The sequence below is a fragment of the Mus caroli genome, unplaced genomic scaffold, assembly GCF_978045245.1.
Source record: "Mus caroli unplaced genomic scaffold, Mus_caroli_1 scaffold_5, whole genome shotgun sequence".
Taxonomy (NCBI): domain Eukaryota; kingdom Metazoa; phylum Chordata; class Mammalia; order Rodentia; family Muridae; genus Mus; species Mus caroli.
The window spans coordinates 80,860,332-80,886,732 of NW_028227260.1; positions in this window are offsets into that span (position 1 = coordinate 80,860,332).

The following is a 26,401-nucleotide window of genomic DNA, read 5'->3' on the forward strand; positions in this document are numbered from 1 at the left end:
CTGTGTGAAATGGACCACATTTTCAGGCACAAACCAAGTCTCAACAGAGACAAGAAAATTGAAGGAAAAATATTCCTTGCATTCTATCAGACAACCAGAGATTAAAGCTAGATATCAACAAAAACAGTAACAACAGCAAAGGTATAAACTCATCGACCCCAAACAACAACTCTCTACTGAATAAAATATGGGTCCAGACAGAAATTAAATAATTAAAGGCTTTATAAAATGGAATGGAAATAAATAAGCAACATGCCCAAACTTATGACACACAATTAAAAAATAGCATTCCTAATGGCAATTTCACAGCATTAAAACCCTATAAAAATGGAGACATCTAATATTGTAGAAAACACAATGTAGACTAAGCATTGGAGAAAACAGAGTTGTTAAGCATGTAGGCCTGCTTTCTTCAAAAGAATGAAGAATGCTGTCTGGTCTCCTGGAATGCTGGAATAAAAGTAGTCAAACAACCTGGTAATCCATTGTTCTTTTACTAGTAGTCAGTCTCCACGTGAATTCCAAAAAATCCTGAGAATTGTTTATACCCTAATGCTTGGCTTTGTCTATAAGTGAATAAACTCATCCTTATGAAAGAAGCCCCATGTACTTTGAATCATCCCTCAATAAAATCCATCTTCATGCTCATTACAAATTGTTCCTCTCTAGGCAATAGCCCTGAGCATTATTTCCTAGTAAATAGAACTCATGATAAAGGTCTCAGTAACTTTGCTACCTTGATGTATTTTTCAAGGGAATTTTGAGGTAGTCATCCCTGGAGCTTTGTTATAAGAACTGTCATGTGGAGACCTTTTTCCCCAAAGTTTTGCTGTGTTTAAATGTGTAAGAAAATTAAATCATGGGATTAGAGTTTCTAGAGTTTTGATTCAGTCTGACTGAACAAGTCTGGATGTACCAAGTTTTCATTCTCACATCTTAGTGGTTCATTGCCCTGCTTGCTGTGGTACCTGTAGGGATGCCCACTTGATGTTAGTAACTTTACTGCATACAGCCCAGATTTAGAACAAAAAGAAGGTATAGTGCTCAAAATAAGTAGATAATAAATAGCCACTAGGTAGAAATAAATAAAATAGCAACAAATAAAATCATACTGAGAATAAATTAAACAAAGTTGTTTCTTTGAGAAAAATCAATAAGATTGACAAATCCTCATGTAAATTAACTAGAAGGCAGACAATATTCAAGTTAACAAAATCGGAATCAAAGGGCAGATATAAATTTGGCACGGAGGAAATCCAGCGAATGATAAGAACACACTTTAAAAACCTACATTCCATCAAATTGAAAAACGTTAAAGAAATGATTTTCTCAAGAGGTTCGACTTACAATAGTTAAATGGAGATCAGATAATCAATTTAAACAAACTTAGAAGCACTAGTAAAATAGAATCAGTGTTTTAAAATCTCTCAATCAAAACACAAAACAAACAAACAAACAAACAAAAAACACCAGAAGCCAAATGATTTTGATGCAAAATTCTACCACTTTCCACAAAGAAATAAGGTCAATGCACCTTAAATTATTCTGAAAATAGAAACAGAAGGAACATTGCCCAATTCATTTTATAAGGCCACAGTTTCTCTGATACTGGAACTACATAGAGACCCAACAGGGAAACAACATTACAGCTCAATTTCTCTTGTGGACATAAATGTAAAAATACTCATTAAAATACTTGCAAACTGAATCAAAAACACATCAAAATATCATCCATTGTAATCAAGTAGGCCTCATCCCAGAGATACATGGATGATTCAATATACAAAAACCAATAAATGTAATGCATAGTATAAACAATCTAAAAGAAAAAAATCTAAAAAACAAAAAACAAAACAAAACAAAACAAAAAAACAGAAGATCAGTTAGATTCTCATTAGATTCAGTGAAGGCCTTTAACAAAACCCAGAACTCCTTTATGATAAAAATTCTGGAGTGATTACAAATACAAGGAATGTTCTAACTTGTTCTAAAATTAGAAACAAGTTAAGGTTGTCCACTTTCTCCACACATATTCAATATAGTGCTTGAATTATTAGTTTGAGAAATAAGACAACTGGTGGAGATTAAGGGGATATAAAAGAGAATGGAAAAAGTGGGTTCCTGGATCCCGCCAAGACTGGTCTGCACAGGTGAGAATGTGTACTGCAGAAGTTAACAACTACTGGGACAGGCCCTGTTTCCAGCCTTCATCTCCTGCCAGGAGGCAAGTCTGAACAACAGATATCTGTGCACCTTCTCCGCAAGAGGAGAGCTTGCCTGCAGAAAGTGCTCTAACCACTGAAACTCAGGAGAGAGCTAGTCCCCCAGGTCTGCTAGTAGAGGCTAACAGAATCACGAAAGTAACAAGCTCTAACCAGAGACAACTATAAAAACTGACTCCAGAGATTACCAGATACTATACTAAGCAAAACTTTCAAATAACATAGATGGAGAAACCAAAGTATTCCAAAACAAAACCAAATTCACTCATTATCTTTCCACGAATCCTTCAAAAGATAATAAAAGAAAAAAAAAAAACAATACAAGGATGGAAACCACATCCTAGAAAAAGCAAGTAAGTAATCCTTCAACAAACCTAAAAAAAGACAGCCACAAGAACAGAATGCCAACATTAACAACATAAATAATAGGAAGCAACAATTACTTTTCCTTAATATCTCTTAATATCAGTAGACTCAACTCCCCAATAAAAATACATAGACTAACGAACTGGCTACACAAACAGGACCCAACATTCTGCTACTTACAGGAAACCCATTTCAAGGACAAAGACAAACACTACCTCAGAATGAAAGGCTGCAAAACAATTTTCCAAGCAAATGGTCTGAAGAAACAAGCTGGAGAAGCCATTCAAATTCGAATAAAATCAACTTCCAGCCCAAGTCATCAAAAAAGACAAGGAGGGGAACTTCATACTCATCAAAGGTAAAGTCTTCCAAGAGGAACTCTCAATTCTGAATATCTATGCTCCAAATACAAGGGCAGCCACAATCATTAAAGAAACTTTAGCAAAGCTCAAAGCACACATTGCATCTCACACAATAATAGTGGGAGACTTCAACACACCACTTTCACCAATGGACAGATCATGGAAACAGAAACTAAACAGGGACACAGTAGAAACTAACAGAAGTTATGAAACAAATGGATCTAACAGATATCTACAAAGCATTTTATCCTAAAACAAAAGGATATAACTTCTTCACAGCACCTCATGGTACCTTCTCCAAAACTGAACATATAGTTGGTCACAAAACAGGCCTCAACAGATACAAAAATATTGAAATTGTCCTATGCATCCTATCAGATCACCATGGACTAAGGCTGATCTTCAATAACAACATAAATAATATAAAGCCAACATTCATGTGGAAACTGAACAACACTCTACTCAATAATACCTTGGTCAAGAAAGGAATAAAGAAATAAATTACGAACTTTTCAGAGTTCAAGGAAGTTACGTTTTAATATATGGGAATCCATCAACGTCATCCATTATATAAACAACTCAAAGACAAAAAAACACAGATCATCTCCTTAGATGCTGAGAAAGCATTTGAAAAAATCCAACACCCATTCATGATAAAAGTCTTGGAAAGATCAGGAACTCAAGGCCCATGCCTAAACATGATAAAAAAAAATCTACAATAAACCAGTAGCCAACATCAAAGTAAATGGTGAAAAGCTGGAAGCAACCCCACTTAAATCAGGGACTAGACAAGGCTGCCCACTTTCTCCCTACCTATTCAACATTTTACTTGAAGTCCTACCAGAGCAATTGGACAACAAAAGGAGATCAAGGGGATAGAAATTGGAAAGGAAGAAGTCAAAATATCACTTTTCCCAGATGATATGATAGTATATATAAGTCACCCTAAAAATTTCACCAGAGATCTCCTACACCTGATAAACAGGTTCAATGAAGTATCTGGATATAAAATTAACTCAAACAAGTCAATGGCCTTTCTCTACCTAAAGGATAAACAGGCTGAGAAAGAAATTAGGGAAATAGCACCCTTTTCAATAGTCACAAATAATATAAAATACCTTGGCGTGACTCTAACTAAGGAAGTAAAAGATCTGTATGATAAAAACTTCAAGTCTCTGAAGAAAGAAATTAAAGAAGCTCTCAGAAGATGGAAAGATCTCCCATGCTCATGGATTGGCAGGATCAATATAATAAAAATGGCTATCTTGCCAAAAGCAATCTACAGATTCAATGCAATCCTCATCAAAATTCTAACTCAATTCTTCAACGAATTAAAAAGGGCAACCTGCAAATTCATCTGGAATAACAAAAAAACCTAGGATAGCAAAAATTCTTCTCAAGGATAAAAGAACCTCTGGTGGAATCACCATAGCTGACCAAAAGCTGTACTATAGAGCAATTGTGATAAAAACTGCATGGTACTGGTATAGTGACAGACAAGTAGACCAACGGAATAGAATTGAAGATCAAGAAATGAACCCACACACCTATGGTCACTTCATCTTTGAAGAGGCAGCTAAAACCATACAGTGGAAAAAAGACAACATTTTCAACAAATGGTGCTGGCACAACTGACAGTTATCAAGAAGAAGAATGCTAATTGATCCATTCTTATCTCTTTGTTCTGATGTCAAATCTAAGTCGATTAAGGAACTCCACATAAAACCAGAGACACTGAAACTTATAGAGGAGAAAGTGGGGAAAAGCCTTGAAGATATGGGCACAGGGGGAAAATTCCTGAATAGAACAGCAATGGCTTGTGCTGAAGATCGAGAATCTACAAATGGGACCTCATAAAATTTCAAAGCTTCTGTAAGGCAAAAGACACTGTCAATAAGACAAAAAGGCCACCAACAGATTAGGAAAGGATCTTTACCTATCCTAAATCAGATAGGCCACTAATATCCAATATATAAAAAGAACTCAAGAAGGTAGACTCCAGAAAATCAAATAACCCCATTAAATTGGGGCTCAGATCTAAACAAAGAATTCTCACCTAAGGGATACCAAATGGCATAGAAGCACCTGAAAAAATGTTCAGCATCCTTAATCATCAGGGAAATGCAAATCAAAACAACCCTGAGATTCCATCTCACACCAGTCAGAATGGCTAAGATAAAATATTCAGGTGACAGCATATGCTGGCAAGGATGTGGAGAAAGAGGAACACTCCTCAATTGTTGGTGGGATTGCAAACTGGTACAACCACTCTGGAAATCAGTCTGGCAGTTCTTCAAAACATTGGACATAGTACTACCGGAGGATCCCCCAATACCTCTCCTGGGTATATATCCAGAAGATGTTCCAATTGGTAAGAAGGACACATGCTCCACTATGTTCATAGCAGTCTTATTTATAATAGCCAGAAGCCGGAAAGAACCCAGATGCCCCTCAACAGAAGAATGGATGCAGAAAATGGGGTACATTTACACAATGGAGTACTACTCAGCTATTAAATAATGAATTTATGAAATTCATAGGCAAATGGATGGGCCTGGAGGGCATCATCCTGAGTGAGGTAACCCAATCACAAAAGAACTGACATGATATGTACTCACTGATAAGTAGATATTAGCTCAGAAACTTAGAATACCCAAGATAGAAGAAACAATTTTTGAAACACAGGAAACTCAAGAAAAACAAAGACCAAAGTGTGGATATTTTGCCCCTTCTTAAAATTTGGAACAATACACCCAAAGAAGGAGTTACAGAGACAAAGTTTGGAGCTGACATGAAAGGTTGGACCATCTAGAGACTGCCATACCTGGGGATCTATCTCATAGTCAGCCATGTATATGCATATATAAACTTAAATTGTAGCTATTAAGAAATAAAGTGAATGAATAAATAAATGTGAAGAAAGAAAAGCAAAAACAAAAGAAATAAAAGAAAAATGTTGCTTTTAATGAAATCTCAAATGTTTGATTTTACCAATAAAGACTGGGAAGCTAGATTCTTAAATGAAAGCCTCCTAGCTCAGAGAGGCACAGAAAGCACCCAGCTTACCTTCCTCCTCAGCCAAATTCTTTTTTTAATAGTTTTTTATTAGATATTTTCTTTATATACATTTCAAATGCTATCCTGAAAGTCCCCCATACCCCCACCCCAATCTCCTACCCAACCACTCTCACTTCTTGGCCCTGGCGTTCCCCTGTACTGAGGCATATAAAGTTTGCAAGACCAATGGGCCTCTCTTCCCAGTGATGGCCGACTAGGCCATCTTCTGATACATATGCAGCTAGAGACACGAGCTCCGGGGGATACTGGTTAGTTCATATTTTTGTTCCACCTATAGGGTTGTGGAGCCCTTTAGCTCCTTGGGTACTTTCACTAGCTCTTCCATTGGGGGTCCTGTGATCCATCCAATAGCTGACTGTGAGCATTCACTTCTGTGTTTGCTAGGCCCTGGCATAGCCTCACAAGAGAGAGCTATAGGCAGTTATCATGTAGAAGAATGAGAATTGATCCATTCCTGTCTCCTTGTACTAAGGTCAAATCTAAGTGGATCAAGGAACTCCACATAAAACCAGAGACACTGAAACTTATAGAGGAGAATGTGGGGAATAGCCTCGAAGATATGGGCACAGGGGAAATCTTCCTGAATAGAACAGCAATGGCTTGTACTGTAAGATCGAGAATTGACAAATAAGACCTCATAAAACTGCAAAGCTTCTGTAAGGCAAAAGACACCATCAATAAGACGAAAAGGCCAAATTCTTAAATGGCAGCTCTCCTCAACACTACCTCAAAACACCTTCAAACTGAATGTCCCTCCCTTATACTTCTGATGCATCTCTCTATCCATCCTCCTGACTTCCTCTTACTCACTTTTTTCCCTCTGTTTACTTCTAGTTAACTGGCTACTTGTTCTAGCTCATGGAATATGGTTGACTTTATTTAATCCTGTTCACAATATTCAAGCAGCAAGATCTTAGATTAAAGGTATTTGTTAAGGTTGAGCCATACCACACCTGGGAACAGTTTTTCCCAGTAAATAACACAATCCCAGGTATCATGGTGTGATCAAATATCCTGAACCATTTCCCCCTTTTATCTAAATAATAAAAACAGGTTTTAATGCTAACGCAGTAAAACTATTTACAATAATGAAGCTATTTCTGCCAAACTGTCTACAATGTCCAATGTGCTTATTATATTTGGCAGTTTCTGGATTCTTTTCAAGTTCAAAGTTCTGTAAAATGTTCATTTCAGTCTCATATGAACTCATCACTTTGAATGTCCTGAGCAGTTTATAGTCCTGAAGCTGAACATTGGGTGGGGTTGGTCAGCTTAATGGCAGTCCTGACTACATACAACACAGCAATCAACCCAAACGGCTCTACTATTTGTGCAGACCCTGTTGTCAGAAGAAGCATGTGGCAACTTTTCCCCATGGTTATCATTACCACAATCCTGTTGGATGTACCACAGCAAGGCCTCATTATCTTCTTGGAGACCTCAAAGTTTACTGTTAGGAATGGTAGAAAACTTAAATATTTTAACGGCCATATTCTGCAAGTCTCAGAAAAGTTTGATGACCACAATCTGTTAAGTACATCTGAGGTTTACAAACTGTTCCTAATTACCTGCTTCAGACTGAATACTGAAAACACATGCAGAAAGCTAGACGAAGCTTATTTCTAGAATTAATACTCTGCATGACTACTAGTATCATTGACAGTTTATATATACATAATAATCTTATACATTTGAGATATTTATACCTTAAGAAATGTTTTAATGAGTCAAATGAAAACCAAAAGATTATATGAGACAGAGATTTTGGATTTTCCTTTAACCAGCATGCCTGGGTTTGGAGAAAGAGAGAGTCATGCTCCAGCCCCCAAACCAGGTTTAATTTTTAATTGAATTGAGACCACACAAAGACCATTTGTCAATTAAGTCTGTAGAGGGCAGCAGATACAAACTGGACAAAGGTGATACCACTTGGCCAATTTACTCTTTTTCTTTGGACATATTCTTTTGATGATCCACGCCCCCCTCCCCCCAGAGGTTTCACTTCACCAGTAGTTTCTGAATTCTTTAGTTGGATCCTTTTATTCTCCTGGAAAGAAAAAAGTAAAATCCTACACCAACCCTAAATCTGGGGGAGTTCCATTTTTGGAAGAGTATATCTTTCCTAGGGCAAAATAATTCTTGGCAACAGGAAAAAGTCTTATCTTTCAATTGAAGTTTTAAAAAATTCTTTTGAAATTTTGAAACTAAGTATAGTTTATTATTCATGAATAAATATACCCATATTTCCCTTTCTTTTCATATATAAATTCAAGGTTTAAATGTATTTATTTTTAGATCACAAAGGACATTCACTTTGAATTTCATTCTGCCTTTTGCAAGCAGCTTTTAAATTTAAATCAACATGATTCCTATGTGCTTGCCTCTGCCTCCCAAGAGCTGGGATTAAAATTGCAAACTATTTTCTGGCTATGGATTCCTTATAATAGTTATTCTCACAGGGTTGTCTTGTGACAACCTTGGTTTAATTTGGTTCTCCATTTCCAGTTATTTTTTTAAGTGTTACGGGTAAATTTTCAAGGGTTTCAAGTGTGTGATCTATCCTATTTGATGATTAATTCTGAATTTGTTTCCTTGGCAAATTTTAATACTTTAGTCTTAATTAAACACTATGCCAATTTCTCCTCTAGTTTATTATTTTATTATTATTCAGGTATTTTGTCTGTCTTGCCTGTATGAACTACACAATATCTGTCTTTGGTAAGTTTTCTGCCAGTTAGTGTTTTTCCATTTTGATGACGATATAGCTGTTCCATTACATACATCCTAGAAATTGGAGAAGATCAAGATTTTCCTTTTGCTTTCCTAGTTTGTCTTATAGCCAATAGAGCTACACTGATTTTGTGGTTCCTTCCTCCGTATTGGTCATTCCTTCCCCTGATGATTTCCATTAGTTTTGGTTCTATCAGTGGTTGATGAACTATCAGTAAATCATGCCTTAGGGGAATGTGACCATTCTGTTGGTCCCCACACATCAATAGGGGCCTCTTTGAGGGGAGGAGTGACTAAGTTAGGGATGGGGATTAAAAGCAATTTAGCTATTTCCTCAGTGCAGGAATGCATAGTTTCCTTTGCTACCACATCCTGATAGCAAAGAAATCCAGATAAGTACCAGTTCCACTGTAACACCTTTCCATCCAGAGTTAAGCCTGTGAAGGACTCTGCCTTCAAATGCTACAATCCATTATTGTAAGGGGTGTCCTTATGAGCATTGGGTAGTTGGCAGTGACTGAGTATGAGGTTCTCCATGTCTTGTAAAATATCTAGATTTGTTTCTCAAGAGAGATTGTTCTCTGTATATAGAAAGTATTTGCAGTAGAAGCCAATAGGCATATGTTGATGAACTCCTTTCTGTTTTATGAAGAGTCCCCTGTTGCCAATTTGCCAAGAAATATGATATGCAAAATTAAGATATCATGTGGTTTAATACTGGTCAGAGTTACTTGAGATAGATGAGCTTACTGTCAATCTCAAAGGTTGTTTTCTGTTCCTGTCCCCTCTCCAGTAACCCTATACAGTGACTTTTGTAATAATCTGTATAGGAATGTGATTTTTTTAGTGTGTAAGAATACCAATTAGAAATTGTATCTGAGTTTTGTCGCTGGGTGGTAGAATTACAGACATGTGCCAATTTAACCTGGTTCACTGTAACTCTAAAATTTAGAACAACTACTCTATAGAGATCTTCTTGGAATAAAGATGTGGCTACCAGTACCTACTTGATGAAATATTTTATTTTAACTCCAAATCTCTCCAACTCTTAGAGATTTAGAAAACAAGTTTGAACTATAGTAACACTTTGAATTTACTTAAAATATTACAAATCTCTTAACTGTGTTTTTAATACTAAACACCAACAATATCCTTTTTATTTTTGAAGAAAACTTAAAGGATAATAATGTCCGAGATGGAGTAGGCCTCATGGCAATCTACAATCTAACATTCTAACATGAAATTAAGAAACATGTTTAAGAAAACCTATTTTTAATTTCATGCAAGTAAGGCAAGTGTGCCTTTGGTGAGTATTTTGAGAAGCTGCCTGATCAAATGAAAAGTATTTGTTAGTCTTTATATGTTGTTTGGACTGAATGACCAAGGTATCTGATAAACTATCACCCCCTCCTCATTCAAGATGTATCTCCTGGATTTTTGTAACTACTTAATCTGTTCTGTCCTTGATTACAGTCAGAGCAGTGTTCTTTTTAACAACAGGCATTAAATCTTTTAATTGCTCTGTTTATAGTTTCTCTAATGTTAACAAAAACAATGATTGAATCAAAATTGATATCCAGGCCTGCAGGAGGCCACCAAGTTTCCTGATGGTAAAGGGTTACATTGCCTGTCACTTGTCGATCTACATTCATTAGTCCACAGTGGTCTTTGCCACACCTTCTTCATACTCTAGATGATTGGGGCCTTATTTTTAAGTTATCTCTAGAAAAAAACAGGGTTTCTGAGAATGAATTTCCTACAATCCATTTTCAAATGCCCTTGCTTACCACAATTAAAAGATCTGACATTTTTATTTTTCTTAAAACTTTTAGAAATTACTTCTTCTATCAAAGTAGCATCATAAATGTGAGATCCAATATCTGTCATATTTTAACTCACTCATATACTGGTGCTTATCTTGCCTTTAAAGTCCTAATCACTATCCTGTATTCTGAATTAGCATTTTCAAAAGCCAAAGATTTGATTAATATTAATCTGTCTTCTGAATCTGATACTATTCTATTTACAGCTAAGTCAGTTTTTGCAAAAAATCAGTGAAGACTTTTTTGGGGACTTGTATAATTTTAGTAAATGACTCAGACCTCTTTCCTGATTCTTCAACCTTGGCCCAAGCATTTAAGCAGCATAAGGACAAGGTGTGATCATCAAATTCAAGCTGCCTTTGTAATCAGCATATTGATCTTCACCTGGCAACTGATACTGGGAAATAGTAGTACCTCTAGCTCTATTTTATGGTTATATGGTTCTAGCTTCCTCTTTCCATCATGCTTGCCATTGTTACTAAGGACCAGCTTCCAATATTGCTGTTGCCATATCTTTCCAGTCTTGGAGAATAATTTTAAGTTGCCCATGGATTTAATATCCGCTTTACATAGGGCAAATGCACAAAATGGTCACTTCCTTAAATTTTCTTAAATCAAATATGCCTGTAGGTCACTAATTAACATTTTCATAACCTTGGGGATGCCTATAATCTGATGGAAGTTCTTATATTGTAACTGGATAAACTATGGTTGGTTTTCTAAACACCTTGGCCCACCCCTCTTTAGTGTTATAATATGATGGTAGAATAGATTCCTGTCTAAATTCCTCTGTCTATGTCTATGTATTTTTCTTATTTTCACTGATAAGTCCAATGCTTGTATATTATCAATCCACTCTTAATATTTGGCACAATTATAAAAACATGTTTCCCATTTAGCACAAAAAGACACCATGGCTATTAAGGATAAAATATGAATTATCAGACTGATAGTAATTATAATCAGTATTATGGCAATTTAAGTCATTTATCTTTTCACATTCTGCTTCTGTTTTCAAACCATCTAAAGTCCTAATTACGCTTACTGGTCCCTGTATTATGTTATTTCCCATCCTTACCATTTTTTAAATATTACTTAACTCTCCTCTTGAGTACTTCCCAGGTATCATACTGAATCTCATGGCTTTTCAGTGTTTCCACAGCTGGCATGATTTCTCTGTCCATGTGGTCATGCCATGCATTACAGAGCCATTTTTTATAAATATTTATTTATTTTATTTATATAAGTGCACGGTAGCTGTCTTCAGAAACACCAGAAGAGGGCACTGGATCTCATTACATATGGTTGTGAAACATCATATGGTTTGCTGGGAACTGAACTCAGGACTATGGAAGGAAAGTCGGTGCTCTTAACTGCTTAGCTAACTCTCCTGCCCCAAGCCAGATGTCTTTAACAAAGTTCTAAGAGTCCAATTTCATCAATAAAAATTCAGAAGCCATATGCTGGGTGAAAGCTTGCTAGCTAGAAAGGCAAAAAAACACCCAGCTGACCTTCCTCTTTAGCCAACATCTCCTTCTCCAGCCATCTCACAAAACCCTTCAAATTAAATGTCCCTCCATTCTACTTCCTGTGTGTCTCTATCAGTTCTTCTGACTTTCTCCTATTCTCTGATTTTTCCTGTGTTCACTTCCTGAAAACTGGTTGTCTCTTCTGCCCCTTGAGCTATGGTTGATTTTAATTAATCCTGTTTACAATATTCAAGCAGAAAACTCTTACATTACTGGTGTGTGCTAAGGCTGAGTCACACCACAACTAAAAACATTTTTTCCAGTAAGTAACACAGTCTTGGCTTTCACAGTGCAGTAAAAATCTGCAGCATAAATAACCTAATTTAGAAATGGTATACATTCCTTCTGGCTTGAACCTGCACCCAGAGCAGACATGGGACACTGGCTCTACACCCACACCTACAACACCCAGAAAGAGCCTGAATCCTAGGTGCTCTGAAATGCCCAGGATCACAGTTGAGTCCACAACATCTGGAGTAACTAGGACCCCTGGTATCCAGGGACACAGGAATCCCTGCAGAGCCAGAGAGGCATGGGTTCCTTTGTGTTTGAACATGTGCCCAGAGAAGACCTGGAGTGCTAGCTCTGCACCCAGTTCCATAACTCCCAGAGGAAACTCAACTCCCAGGTATTCTGAAATGTCCAGGATCACAGGTGCTCTGATAGTCCCAGGATCACAGGATCACAGAGGAAACTCAACTCCCAGAAGATCAGACACACCCACGATCATTGGAGCTCTGACACACTCCAGATCATAGTTGAGGCCACATCTTTTCCAACACCTGGCATAAGTGGGATCCCCCACAGGAAGCAGGGAAGCACAAATCCCTACTCAGCCAAAGGCATGGATTCCTTCTAGCTTGCATGTGTGTCTGGTGCACACCCAGGGCTCTTTCTCCCCACCCATTCCTGCAACACTGACAAAACAATAACTCAGGAGCTTAGTCACACCAGGATTTCAGGATCCCAAAGCCAACTTGACTGCCAAGAGCTCTGACACACCCAGGATCTAGGATCACAGAATCACAGAATCACAGAGACATCTGGACTCCAGGAAGTTCTGACACAACCAGGATCACAGGAGGGACAGGGTACAGTCAGAAACAGCAAGGGCAGATAGCACTAGAGATAACAAGATGGATGATGAGAGTGCAAGAACATGAGCAACAGAAACCAATGCTACTTGACAATATCAGAATCCAGTTCTCCCAACACACCAAGCCCTGGATACCTTAACACACCTGAAAAGCAAGATTCAGATCTATATTTCAATCTCATGAATATTATAGAGGAATTGACAGGCAAATGGTCCCAAGAAACAAGCTGGAGAAGGAATTCTAGTATCAAATAAACTAGACTTTCAAGCAAAAGTTATGAAAAAATATGGGGAAGGATACTACACACTCACCAAAGGAAAAATACACCAAGAGAAACTCTCAATTCTGAACATCTATGCTCTAAATGCAAGGGTACCCACATAGGTAAAAGAAACATTACTGAAGCTCAAAGCGCACATTGAACCTCACAATAATAGTAGGAGACTTTAACATCCCACTTTCATCAATGGACAGATCATGGAAACAGAAACTAAACAGAGACACAGTGAAACTAACAGAAATTATGAAACAAATGGACTTAACAGATATCTATAGGACATTTCATCCTAAAACAAAATAATATTCCTTCTCAGCAATTCACAGTACCTTCTTCAAAATTGACCATATAAGCAGAAACAAAACAAGCCTCAACAGGTACATGATGATTGAAATAGTCCCATGTATCCTACCAGATCACCACAGACTAAGGTTGTTCTTCAACAACAATAAAGACAACCGGAAGCTCACATACACCTGGAAGTTGAACAACTATATACACAATGATAACTTAGGGAAAATAAAGAAATTTAAAACTTTATAATTTAATGAAAATGAAGGCACAACATACCTAAACTTATAAGACAGAATGAAAGCAGAACTAAGAGGAAAACTCATAGTTCTGAGTGCTTCCATAAAGACATTGGAGACAGCATACATTAGCAGCTTAACAGTACATCTGAAAACTATAGAACAAAAAGAAACAAACACACCTAACAGGAGTAGAAGGCAGGAAATAATCAAAATCAGGGCTGAAATCAACCAAGTAGAAACAATAAGAACTATACAAAGAATCAACAAAACCCTGAGCTGGTTCTTTGATAAAAATCAACAAGATAGATATAACCTTAGCCAGACTAATCAGAGGGTATTAAGACAGAATACAAATTAACAAAATCAGAAATGAAAATGAAGACATAACACCAGAACACAGAAGAAAGAAAGAAAAAATCGGATCCTACTACAAAAGCCTATACTCAACAAAACTGGAAAATCTAGATGAAATGGATGATTTTCTAGACAGATTCCAAGTACCAAAATCAAATCAGAATCAGATCAATCATCTAAACAACCCATAACCCCCAAAGAAATAGAAACAGTCATTAAAAGTCTCCCAACTAAAAAATCTCCAAGATCAGATGGTTTTAGTGCAGAATTCTATTAGACCTTCAAAGAAGATCTAATATTATACTTCTCAAACTATTTCATAAAATATAAAAACTGAAGAATCACTACCTTCTATGAAGAATCACTACATTCTATGAAGCCATAGTTACAGTAATGCCTAAACAACACAAAGACCCAAAAAAACAAAACACAAAATTTGAGACCAATTTCCCTAATGAATACTGATGCAAAAATACTCAATAATTTTTTTGCAAACTGAAAACAAGAGACGTGTTCTTTTATTCAGTTCACCACGATTAAGTTGGCTTCATTCCAGAGATGCAGGGATGGTTCAATATAAAGAAATCCATCAAGGCAATCTACTATATAAACAAACTCAAAGCAAAACAAACAAACAAAAAACAAAAAACAAAAAACAAACTCACATGATCATCTCATTAGATACTGAAAAAGCCTTTGTCAAAATATGATACCCCATCATGCTAAAAGTATTGGAGAGAATAGGAATTCAAGGTCATACCTAAATATACTAAAAACAATATACTGCAATCCAATACCAACATCAAACTAAATAGAAATTTGAAGCAACCCCACTAAAATCAGTGACAAGACTGACCATTCTCCCCCTATCTATTCAGTATATATAGTACTTAAAGTTCTAGCCAGAGCAATTAGGCAACAAAAGGAAATAAAGGGATACAATTTGGAAAGGTGGAAGTCAAGATATCACTACTTGCAGATGATATGATAGTATACATAAGTGACCCCCCCTCAAAAAAAAATCCTACAGCTGATAAGCAACTTCAGCAAAGTGGCTAGATACAAAATTAACTCAAACAAATCAGTGGTTCTCCTATACTCAAAGGATAAATGGCTGAGAAATTAGGGAAATGACACCCTTTACAATAGTCACAAATAATATGAAATATCTTGGTATGACACTAAACAAGCAAGGGAAAAATCTGTATGACAAGAATTTCAAGTCTCTGAAGAAAGAAATCAAAGAAAGACCTCAGAAGATTGAAAGATCTCCCATGCTCATGGATCAGCAAGAATAATGTAGTAAAAATGGCCATCTTACCTAAAACAATCTACAGATTCTATGCAATTATGAAAATTCCAACTCAATTCTTCACAGAGCTAGGAAGAGCAATTCTCAAATTTATCCGAAATAACAAAAAAACCCAGGATATCAAAAAACCTTCTCAACAATAAAAGAACTTCTTGGGGACAAAGGAACCAAAAACATCCAGTGGCAAAAAGACAGCATTTTCAAAAAAAAATGTTGCTGGTTCAACTGGTAGTATGCATGTACAAGAATGCAAATCGATGCATTCTTATCTCCTTGTGCAAAGCTCAGTCCAAGTGGATCAAGGACATTCACATAAAACCGGATATGATTAATTTAATTGAAGAGAATGTGGGAAAGAACCTTGAAAATATTGGCACAGGGGAAAATTTCCTGAACAGAACACCAATGGCTTATGATTTAACATCAAGAACCAACAAATGGGACCTCATAAAATTGAAAAGCTTCTATAAGGGGAAAAACACTGTCAATAGAACAAAACAGCAATACACAGATTTGAAAAGATCTATACCAATCCCACATCTGATAGAGAATTAATATCCAATATTTACAAAGAAATTAAGAAGTTAGACACCAGAGAACCAAATACCCCTATTTAAAAATGGGGTACAGAGCTAAACATAGAATTCTCAACTGAGGAATCACAAATGACTGAGAAGCACTTAAAAGAAATGTTCAACATCCTTAGTCATCAGGGAAATGGAAATCAAAACAAACCTGGTATTCAACCTTATACCAGTAAGAATGGCTTTGGAGAAAGAGGAACACTCCCTGATTGCTGGTGAGATTGCTAGCTGGTACAACCACTCTGGAAATCAGTCTGGTGGTAGTAGACCTACAGACAGACAGACAGACAGAAAACAGAGAGCCTTGAGGGCAGAGAAATGGGGCACAGGCAGAGAACAGAAAGAGAGTGAATGTAGATATGGGACTGGGGTGCATGGTGGTCCTTTTATCTGCAGCACAAACTTGATGCACCTGGCAACTGCAACAAAAGGCAGGTGATGACATAAGCAGTTGCTAGATCCCTGAGAACATCTCAGAGAAATTGCCTGTAAACTAACAAAACCCATTGCTTGTGTGGAAAAAATTTGAGACTAGACAGTACAGGAACCTAGGTAAGAACCAAATATTACTGATCTAATAAAAATATATCAAGTAAAGCAGAGCAATAAAATAAGTCCTAATGACATTCTGCTATATTCATAGTGTCTGGCTTCTTTCTGCAGCAGGTGTAAGAAATGATTTTAAAATATGTATAAAATTTTCATAGCAATTATTTTATGTTCTACATGTCCTTTGCATCCTCTTTTCTTCATTAAACAGCACTTCTTAAAGGCATTCATCAATCAGACTAACCATCTATTTTCACCTTGATATCTTTGTCATAATATCCTGGAAAACAAACATTTCACTCTTTGCCATTCCCCACTTAAAGGAAATTTAGGGTGCAACAATTTTACATACAACTGTCAATTCTTATATAGTTCATACCAAAATCTAAAAATGTGGGGAAAATTCTACTCTTTCTGGATAAACCAAACTAATTTCTATATTATTTAGGCCTAGCTTCTCAGACCTAGGTTACAATAACAAATTTTCATTCATATAGGCTGGAATCTTCAACTGTGAAATGAATTACCCTCCAGCACATCTGTGGAATTCCAGGTAGATAACTCCACTAAGAACCTCTTAGGCATCTACTCACATACATGATATTCTGATTTTAGATTACTAAAAGAATTTGAAGATTTCTCCCCATTTCAGGACCTCACATTTACAATCTACCTTTCTCTACATATCTTAACACATGTACAAGAGAGGGGTTAAAGATGAGGGCATTTTTGAGAAATAATTGTTTTCCCTATCACAGTGTTGAACTTTGGCTGCTACCTAGATTGTCTTACTTAATTTCACAATCCTGTCTTAATCCTGACCTGAAAAAGCACAATGTGCTGGTAGTGTTCATACTCTTTCTTTTTAAATTTTTTATTAGGTATTTTCCTCATTTGCATTTCCATTGCTATCCCAAAAGTCCCCCATACCCTCCCCCACACTCCCCTACCCACCCACTCCCACTTCTTGGCCCTGGCGTTCCCCTGTACTGGGGCATATAAAGTTTGCACGACCAATGGGCCTCTCTTTCTACTGATGGCCTGCTAGGCCATCTTCTGATACATATGCAGCGAGAGTCAAGAGCTCCGGGGTACTGGTTAGTTCATAATGTTCCACCTACAGGGCTGCAGATCCCTTTAGCTCCTTGGGTACTTTCTCTAGCTCCTCCATTGGGGGCCCTGTGATCTATCCAATAGCTAACTGTGAGCATCCACTTCTGTGTTTGCTAGGCCCTGGCATAGTCTCACAAGAGACAGCTATATCAGGGTCCTTTGAGCAAAATCTTGCTAGTGTATGCAATGGTGATTATGGGATGGATCTCTGTTGCGTCCAACTCGACCAGCAAGGAAAACGTAATACAGGTTCTTAAAGCAGTTTACTCAGGCAGCTTCTCTCTTCAAATCCCCCACGCCTCAGGGTACAAGCGTTTTTATCCACTCAAGCCACAACCACGGCTCAACCAATCACCACAGGTCACATCACCTCACCAGGCAGGCTTGCTCAGCCAATCAGGGATTAAGGGTGAGCCATCCACCAAATATGGGCCTGTTTACTGCCTGGCATAGATTTCCGTCCGGTTGGCCTGGGAGTCCGGAATGGCTTCCCACAATTCCCCCTTTTATATTCTTTTGAAGCAAGCTCCGTGGGTGAAGATAAAGGTCTGATCCCCAGTGTGCAGAAATAGGAGCCATGTACAGGATTGACTCTTAGGCTCACAGGTTTTTACCCAGAGCAATGCTGACCTGCTCCAGTGCCATTTAACCTGGGGGAAGGACACCAGGACACTCAACCCTCATGCAATCAGACATACCTTCCAGAGATTGTCAAACAGCTTCCAGACTAACCTCTGTGCAGTGCTTAGCCTTACAACCCTGTGGAGCGATGGCTTCATTGTTCATTCTTCATGGCAACAAACCAAATCTGAGATGACTGCCCTGCTTCCACTGTGGCAAAAGCTTGCACCACCATGGCGGCAGTGCAGACCTGGGCATTCTGCAAATGACACATATACCGTACACACAACATGCATGCCAAAACAATGGCCACAGTGAGGGCACGTATCCCAGCCCATCCTTTCCCGATGCCAAGCCAGGATCCACTCGGGTAGAATTCACAGTGACAATCGCCAAGAGATGCTTATTCATCATGCCATCAAAATTTACAGTCCAGTTTAAACACTGACAGTATCGCCCATCTGGGTTCCGCACCCATCAGGGCCAGACAAATGCTCATCACCAGCAAGAGCAGCTTCTTCATTTTGACAGTGTCGCACTAGCAGCTCCGGAACCCACACTGGCTCTGCGCGATTCTGTGGAAACATGCAAACAGACCCTCTCGCCCAGGCCAACACGGAATGCGGACCATTCCATGATCCTGTAAGCACATCCTTCCATTTAGCATACCCCAGTTTACTGGGGCTGGTATTAGCATGTTGTTCAGCAGCAGAGCGACCTTCCTTATCCAATTGCAAAAAAATTAAGGTAAAAAGAGCTAAGGAGAGTCTTATCTTTGGGGTATGGCCATAGCTTATTCCCCCTTTTTGTTTTATTAATAATTCTTTTAAGGTTCTATGTGCTCCTTCAATGATTCCTTGGCCTTGAGGATTATATGGCAGGCCGTGTTTAACTTGTACTTCCATCTGTTGACAAAAAGACATCAGGGTTTTGGCAGTATATGCAGGGCCATTGTCTGTTTTAAGTTGTTGGGGCTTACCCCAAGCTGCCCAGGCCTCCAAACAATGCTGTATAACATGGGAGGCCTTTTCCCCTGCCATGGGAGGTGCATTAACTATTCCTGAACATGTGTCAATTGGATACATGAACGTATTTCAATTTGCCAAATTCTGAAAAATGTGTCACATCCATCTGCCACACCTGTAGAGGGAGCAATCCTCTAGGATTCACTCCATAAGAAGGTGGGTATTGAAACTCAAGGCAACGTCGACAAGTAGTGACTACATCCCGAGCTTGTGCTCTAGAGATTCCAAATTTTCTCTGCAGAGTTTTAGCATTAACATGAAATTTAGAATGAAATTGTGAGGCTAACTCCATAGGGGATGCTAAAAATATGAACTCCATACGAGTACAATTATCCACAATATCATTTCCCCTACTTAAGGGTCCTGGAAGCCCACTATGGGCACGGACATGTCCAATATATAATGGTTAGTGTCTTTCCCACAGTAACTTCTGTAATTGTAAGGCCAAGGCTTGGATGGTACTACGAGCTTTTATTTGGCCAGCCACTTCTAGGGATAAAACTAAATTAACTACATATTGTGAATCTGAAATTAGATTAAAAGGAAAATCACAATCCTTAATGACCTCAATAACTATTTGTAATTCCACCATCTGCGGAGTACAGGGATAATACTGCCTGACCACAGGATCTTTCCCCTCTACCATATATACTCCACATCCGGTTTTTGATCCATCAGTAAACATGTTAACTGCATCCTTAATGGGTGTTTTCCCCACCACTTGAGGAAAAGTGACTGGATGTTCCTTAAAAAAGGTCATTAACGGATGTTTAGGATAATGATTATCAAATGGGCCCTCATTAATACAGGCTAAAATAGCCCACTCATCAATATTTGCTGTTAGGACCTTTTGATGATACCCATCATAAGGGATTACTATAGAGCTGGGTTTTATACCAAAAAATTGTAAACAATGCTGAATTCCCAACAAGGCTAAAGAAGCCACTGTTGTAGGGTAATGATCTAATGTCCTCTCAGTGGATATTTTGGAATGGATCCATACCAATGGGCCTTCTTGCCACAATAATTCTGTGGGTTGCATCTCAGTAGGTAATATTATCAAAATGATGGGTAACCCTTCTCTACAACGCTGAATCTGGGCTTCAATCAATTCTTCTTCCACTAGGACAAGGGCCTTTCTAGCCTCAGGTGTTAATTCCCTTTTAGAACTTAACTCTGAGTCTCCTTCTAAAATTTGAAACAGGGGTTTTAATTTAACATTTGGGATCTTCAAATAGGGCCGAATCCAATTGATATCACCTAACAATTTCTGAAAAGCATTTAAAGTATGCAAGGAATCAACCCTCAACTGTATCTTTTGATGCCAAACGGCCGTAGGGGCAATCCTTGCTCCTAAATAGGACACTATTTTATCTTGTTGCACAACTAATTCCTTAGGAGCTTGTAATTTTTCTGAGGATAATGGCCACTGAGGCACCCACACTGGCTCCTCAGTTTTCCAGGTTATGGGAATGCTTCCCTCAGTGGCCACTAGGAAAAAGCCATTCCTTCCCGAGGCTTTCTTTTAGTTGAGAGAATCGAGGACTTCTTTCCTTGCAACCCTTTTCCCAGCCCAAAGGATGGGTGCCATCACATGTCTTTCATCATCTTCTGGGAGGCATCAGAATATTCATTAGTAAGTCTTAATTGTAGATTCTTCAACAAATCCCTACCCCATAAGGTAATGGGCAGCTCAAGCACATATGGTTGAAACATCCCATCATGCCATTCCTTATCTTTCCAAGGGAGCATCCTGGCACTTATGTCTGGACTCTTTGCATAGCCCAGGCCTGGTAATATTTGTTCTGACTCCTGAATCGGCCGTCCTTTTGGCCAGTCCTTAAACCAAAAGGCAGTAGGAAAATTTACCCAAATGGCTAGAAAAAAAAAGCAATCCATAGACTGTCCCTATTACCATCTTACTTTCACTACCCTCTTACCTTCATTTCTCGTCTCCAGAGCCAGAGAGCCTTATTGTCTCTTACCGAGAGCCTAATTGTCTCTTACCGAGAGCCTATTGTCTCTTTGCCGAGAGCCTAATTGTCTCTTTACCGAGAGCCTAATTGTCTCTTTACTGAGAGCCTAATCCCATCCCCAAGATGGTGAGTTACTTACTGTACTCATCCTGTCAACAGACCCTGACTGCAGAAAGTTCTGAACCTCTTCAGTGAGGTAGTCAGGTCCCAGGTTTCGGCACCACCTGTTGCGTCCAACTTGACCAGCAAGGAAAAAGCAAACACCTGTTCTTCTTAAAGCAGTTTATTCAAGCAGCTTCTCTCTTCAAATCCCCCACGCCTCGGGGTACAAGCATTTTTATCCACTCAAGCCACAAAGACGCCTCAACCAATCACCACAGGTCACATCACCTCACCAGTCAGGCTTGCTCAGCCAACCAGGGATTAAGGGTGAGCCATCCACCAAATATGGGCTTGTTTACTGCCTGGCACATATTTCTGTCCAGCTGGCCAGGGAGTCCTGAATGGCTTCCCACAGATCCCCAGATATGGTAGTCTCTAGATGGTCCATCCTTTTGTCTCACCTACAAACTTTGTCTCTGTAACTCCTTCCATGGGTGTTTTGTTCCCAATTCTTAAGAAGGGGCGAAAAGTGTTCACACTCTTATTGCTGACTGCTATTTGTGCAAAGTTTAAGAAGCCACATTGACTTCCAGTCACTGCCAGCCCCCCGGCCACCATAGGCATGAACACAGCAGACAGTCCCTCAGTGCCCAGAGGACTCTCCATGCTACAGGCACCCTAGCATGCCAAGGATCTTAGGATCATTGGTGAATTGAACACATCTGTTCCATAACAACCATGAGGGGCCTGTGCCAGCAGGAGCAGGAACATAGGAAAACTTTTCAACCATTGGCTCAGGTTTCTACTGATCTACCTTGGTTTTGAACACAGCCAACAACCCCTTGGTCCCCAGAGGAGATACGACTTCCAGGTGCCATAACACACCCAGGATCATGGAATTCCAGGATTCCATGATTCCATGATTCCAGGAGTTTTGCCACACCAGGATCTTAGGGTCGAAGAGGAAGTTTGACTGCCAAGAACTTTGACACACCCAGAATATCAGATTCAGAGGATCCCAGAATCACAGGATCACAGAGAAAACTGGATTCTGAGGAGTTCTGAGTCAACCAGGAATACAGGAAGGACAGGTTCCAATCATATGTATCAAGGACAGCAAACACTTGAGATAATCAGATGGCAGGGGGCAAGCATAAGAACAGAAGCAACAATGGAGGAGTGTTCCTCTTTCTCCACATCCTCTCTAGCATCTGCTGTCACGTGAATTTTTGATCTTAGGCATTCTGACTGATGTGAGGTGGAATCTCAGGGTTGTTTTGATTTGCATTTCCTTGATGATTAAGGATGTTGAACATTTTTTCAGGTGCTTCTCTGCCATTCACTATCCCTCAGGTGAGAATTCTTTGGTCAGCTCTGAGCCCCATTTTTTAAATGGGCTTATTTGATTTTCTGGAGTCCACCTTCTTGAGTTCTATATATATATTGGATATTAATCCCCTATCTGATTAAGGAAAGGTGAAGATCCTTTCCCAATCTGTTGATGGTCTTTTTGACTTATTGACAGTGTCTTTTGCCTTGCAGAAGCTTTGCAAATTTATGAGGTCCAATTTATCGATTCTCGATCTTACAGCACAAACCATTGCTGTTATATTCAGGAATTTTCCCCCTGTAACCATAACTTCAAGGCTTTTCCCTACTTTCTCCTCTATAAGTTTCAGTGTCTCTGGTTTTATGTAGAGTTCCTTTTTAAAATTATTTTTATAGGTATTTTCCTCATTTACATTTCCAATAATATCCCAAAAGTCCCGCATAACCACCCCCCCAATAACCTACCCACCCACTCTCCCTTTTTGGCCCTGGCGTTCCTCTGTACTGGGGCATATAAAGTTTGCACAACGAACGGGCCTCTCTTTCCAGTGATGGCCGACTAGGCCATCTTTTGATACATATGCAGCTAGAGATAAGAGCTCGGAGTACTGGTTGGTTTTATATTGTTGTTCCACCTATACGGTTGCAGTTCCCTTTAGCTCCTTGGGTACTTTCTCTATCTCCTCCACTGGGGGCCCTGTGATCAATCCAATAGCTGACTGTGAGTATCCACTTCTGTGTTTGCTAGGCCCCGGCATAGTCTCATAAGAGACAGCTATATTTGGGTCCTTTCAGCAAAACCTTGCTAGTGTATGCAATGGTGACAGCATTTGGAAGATGATTATGGGATGGATTCCTGAATATGGCAATCACTAGATGGTCCATCCTTTTGTCACAGCTCCAAATTTTGTCTCTGTAACTCCTTCCATGTGTGTTTTGTTCCCAATTCTAGGAAAGGGCACAGTGTCCACACTTTGGCCTTCATTCTTCTTGAATTTCATGCGTTTAGCAAATTGTATCTTATATCCTGGGTATCCTAAGTTCCTGGGCTAATATCCACTCATCAGTGAGTACATATGGTGTGAGTTCCTTTGTGATTGGGTTACCTCACTCAGGATGATGCCCTCCAAGTCCATCCATTTGCCTAGGAATTCCATAAATTCATTCTTTTTAATAGATGAGTAGTACTTCATTGTGTAAATGTTCCACATTTTCTGTATCCATTCCTCTGTGGAGGAGCACCTGGGTTCTTTCAAGCTTCTGGCTATTATAAATAAGGATGCTATGAACATAGTGGAGCATGTGTCCTTCTTACTGGTTGGGACATCTTCTGGATATATGCCCAGGAGTGGTATTGCAGGATCCCGCTGTAGTGCTATGTCCAATTTTCTGAGGAACTGCCAGACTGATTTCCAGAGTGGTTGTACAGCTTGCAATCCCACTAGTAGCCAACATCAAAGAAAATGGTGAGAAGCTTGAAGCAATCCCACTAAAATCAGGGATTAGACAAGGCTGTCCACTCTCTCCATACCATTTCAACATTGTACTTGAAGTCGTAGCCAGAGCAATTAAAAAACAAAAGGAGATCAAGGGGATACAAATTGGAAAAGATGAAGTCAAAATATCACTTTTTGCAGATGATATGATAATATATATAAGTGACCCTAAAAATTCCACCAGAGAACTCCTAAACCTGATAAACAGCTTCAGTGAAGTAGCTGGATATAAAATTAACTCAAGCAAGTCAATGGCCTTTCTGTACACAAAGAATAAACAGACTGAGAAAGAAATTAGGGAAACACAACCCTTGTCAATAGTCACAAATAATATAAAATACCTTGTCGTGACTCTAACTAAGGAAGTGAAAGATCTGTATGATAAGGACTTCAAGTCTCTGAAGGAAGAAATTAAAGATCTCAGAAGATGCAAAGATCTCCCATGTTAATGGATTGGCAAGATCAACATTGTAAAAATGCCTATCTTGCCAAAAGCAATGTACACATTCAATGCAATACCCATCAAAATTCCAACTCAATTCTTCAACAAATTAGAAAGAGCAATCTGCAAATTTATCTGGAACAACAAAAAACCTAGGATAGCAAAAACTCTTCTCAAGGATAAAAGAACCTCTGGTGGAATCACCATGCCTGACCTAAAGCTGTACTATGGAGCAATTGTGATAAAAACTGCATGGTACTGGTATAGTGACAGACAAGTAGACCAATGGAATAGAATTGAAGACCCAGAAATGAACCCACACACCTATGGTCACTTAATGTTCGACAAGGGAGCTAAAACCATCCAGTGGAAGAAAGACAGCATTTTCAACAAATGGTGCTGGCACAACTGGTGGTTATCATGTAGAAGAATTTGAATCAATCCATTCCTATCTCCTTGTACTAAGGTCAAATCTAAGTGGATCAAGGAACTTTGCCTAAAACCAGAGACACTGAAACTTATAGAGGAGAAAGTGGGGAAAAGCCTTGAAGTTATGGGCACAGGGGGAAAATTTCTGAATAGAACAGCAATGGCTTGTGCTGTAAGATCGAGAATTGACAAATGGGACCTCATGAAACTGCAAAGATTCTGCAAGGCAATAAGACATAAAGACCACCAACAGATTGGGAAAGGATCTTTACTTATCCTAAATCAGATAGGGGACTAATATCCAATATATATAAAGAACTCAAGAAGGTGGACTCCAGAAAATCAAATAACCCCATTAAATAATGGGGCTCAGAACTGAACAAAGAATTCTCACCTGAGGAATACCGAATGGCAGAGAATCACCTGAAAAAATATTCAACATCCTTAATCATCAGGGAAATGCAACTCAAAACAACCCTGAGATTCCACCTCACACCAGTAAGAATGGCTAAGATCAAAAATTCAGGTGACAGCAGACACTGGCGAGGATGTGGAGAAAGAGGAACACTCCTCCATTGTTGGTGGGATTGCAAGCTTGTACAACCACTCTGAAAATCAGTCTGGCAGTTCCTTAGAAAATTGGACATAGTACTACCGGAGGATCCAGCAATACCTCTCCTGGGCATATATCCAGAAGATGTTCCAATTGGTAAGAAGGACACATACTCCACTATGTTCATAGCAGCCTCATTTATAATAGCCAGAAGTTTGAAAGAACCCAGATGTCCCTCAACAGAGGAATGGATACAGAAAATGTGGTAAATTTACACAATGCAGTACTACTCAGCTATTAAAAAGAATGAATTTATGAAATTCCTAGTCAAATGGATGGACCTGGAGGGCATCATCCTGAGTGAGGTAACACAATCACAAAGAAACTCACACAATATATACTCACTGATAAGTGGATATTAGCCCAAAACTTAGGATACCCAAGATAGAAGATACAATGTGCTAAATGCATGAAACTCAAGAAGAATGAAGACCAAAGT